This window comes from Bison bison, unplaced genomic scaffold (assembly GCF_000754665.1).
Source record: "Bison bison bison isolate TAMUID 2011002044 unplaced genomic scaffold, Bison_UMD1.0 scf7180017858048, whole genome shotgun sequence".
Classification (NCBI taxonomy): domain Eukaryota; kingdom Metazoa; phylum Chordata; class Mammalia; order Artiodactyla; family Bovidae; genus Bison; species Bison bison.
In genome coordinates this window covers 1,111,673-1,114,277 of record NW_011488621.1, presented here as the reverse complement: position 1 = coordinate 1,114,277, position 2,605 = coordinate 1,111,673, and positions in this window count along the sequence as shown.

Below are 2,605 nucleotides of genomic sequence, written 5' to 3'. Positions count from 1 at the left end.
AGGCATAGTAAAAGCCACAAAATAAGCTGCATATAAAACCAGGAGTCCTTACCAAATATGCTCATAAATACCATTGATTTTTTTCTGACTCCAGTTAGGTTATTTTCTCTTTGATTTCCCCCTAGCTCTCGCATTAAAACAGGGGCCAAAAATAATTCAGGAGTCTTCATATTTTTAATTTTTTAAAAAAATTTCCTGGAGTATAGTTGTTTTACAATGTTGTGTTAGTTTCAGGAGCACAGCGAAGTGATCAGTTATACATATACATACACCCACTCATTTAGATTCTTTTCCCATATAGGCCAATACAGAGTGCTGAGTGATGTTCCCTGTGCTATACAATAGGTCCTTATTAGTTATTTTATATATAGTAATGTGTCTATGTCAATCCCAATCTCTCATTTTTTCCCTCTCTCTGCTTTCCCCCCTCATAACCATATGTTTGTTTTCTACCTCTGTGAATTCAGGATTCTTTGGTAAAAAGGAAACTTAAAAAAATGTCAAAGAATAGCAGAAAGCTAAGAGGGGGGCTAAGGAAAACAATTATTACCTAGAAAATAGAAAATGTACACCTTGCTGTATTTTGCTAGATATTAATAACCCTCTGCAGTATTATATCTCAAATTTAACTCAGATGACCATTATATCTACTACTGTGGGCAGGAATCCCTTAGAAGTAATGGAGTAGCCATCATGGTCAACAAAAGAGTCCAAAATGCAGTACTTGGATACAATCTCAAAAATGACAGAATGATCTCTGTTTGTTTCCAAGGCAAACCATTCAATATCACAGTAATCCCAGCCTATGCCCCAACCAGTAATGCTGAAGAAGCTGAAGTTGAATGGTTCTATGAAGACCTACAAGACCTTTTAGAACTAATACCCCAAAAAGGTGTCCTTTTCATTATAGGGGACTGGAATGCAAAAGTAGAAAGTCAAGAAACACCTGGAGTAACAGGCTAATTTGGCCTTGGAATACGGAATGAGGCAGGGCAAAGGCTAACAGAGTTTTGCCAAGAGAACACACTGGTCATAGTAAACACCCTCTTCCAACAATACAAGAGAAGACTCTACACATGGACATCACCAGATGGTCAACACAGAAAACAGATTGATTATATTCTTTGCAGCCAAAGATGGAGAAGCTCTATACAGTCAGGAAAAACAAGACTGGGAGCTGACTGTGGCTCAGACCATGAGCTCCTTATTGCTGAATTCAGACTTATTGAAGACAGTAGGGAAAACCACTAGACCATTCAGGTATGACCTAAATCAAATCCCTTATAATTATACAGTGGAAGTGAGAAATAGATTTAAGGAATTAGATCTGATAGATAGAGTGCCTGATGAACTATGGAATGAGGTTCGTGACATTGTACAGGAGACAGGGATCAAGACCATCCCCATGGAAAAGAAATGCAAAAAAGCAAAATGACTGTCTGGGGAGGGCTTACAAATAGCTGTGAAAAGAAGAGAAGTGAAAAGCAAAGGAGAAAAGGAAAGATATAAGCATCTGAATGCAGAGTTCCAAAGAATAGCAAGAAGAGATAAGAAAGCCTTCCTTAGCCATCAATGCAAAGAAATAGAGGAAAACAACAGAATGGGAAAGACTAGAGATCTCTTCAAGAAAATTAGAGATACCAAGGGAACATTTCATGCAAAGATGGGCTTGATAAGGGACAGAAATGGTATGGACCTAACAGAAGCAGAAGATATTAAGAAGAGATGGCAAGAATACACAGAAGAACTGTATAAAAAAGATCATCATGACCAAGATAATCATGATGGTATGATCACTGACCTAGAGCCAGACATCCTGGAATGTGAAGTCAGGTGGGCCTTAGAAAGCATCACTACGAACAAAGCTAGCGGAGGTGATGGAATTCCAGTTGAGCTATTTCAAATTCTGAAAGGTAATGCTGTGAAAGTGCTGCCCTCAATATGCCAGCAAATTTGGAAAACTCAGCAGTGGCCACAGGACCGGAAAAGGTCAGTTTTCATTCCAATCCCAAAGAAAGGCAATGTCAAAGAATGCTCAAACTACCACACAATTGCACTCATCTTACACGCTAGTAAAGTAATGCTCAAAATTCTCCAAGCCAGGCTTCAGCAATACGTGAACTTCCTGATGTTCAAGCTGGTTTTAGAAAAGGCAGAGGAACCAGAGATCAAATTTCCAACATCTGTTTGATCATGGAAAAAGCAAGAGAGTTCCAGAAAAACATCTATTTCTGCTTTATTGACTATGTGAAAGCCTTTGACTGTGTGGATCACAATAAATTGTGGAAAATTCTGAAAGAGATGGGAATACCAGACCACCTGACCAGCCTCTTGAGAAATTTGTATGCAGGTCAGGAAGCAACAGTTAGAACTGGACATGGAACAACAGACTGGTTCCAAATAGGAAAAGGAGTACGTCAAGGCTGTATATTGTCACCCTGTTTATTTAACTTATATGCAGAGTACATCATGAGAAACGCTGGACTGGAAGAAACACAGCTGGAATCAAGATTGCTGGGAGAAATATCAATAACCTCAGACATGCAGATGACACCACCCTTATGGCAGAAAGTGAAGAGGAACTCAAAAGCCTCTTGATGAAAGT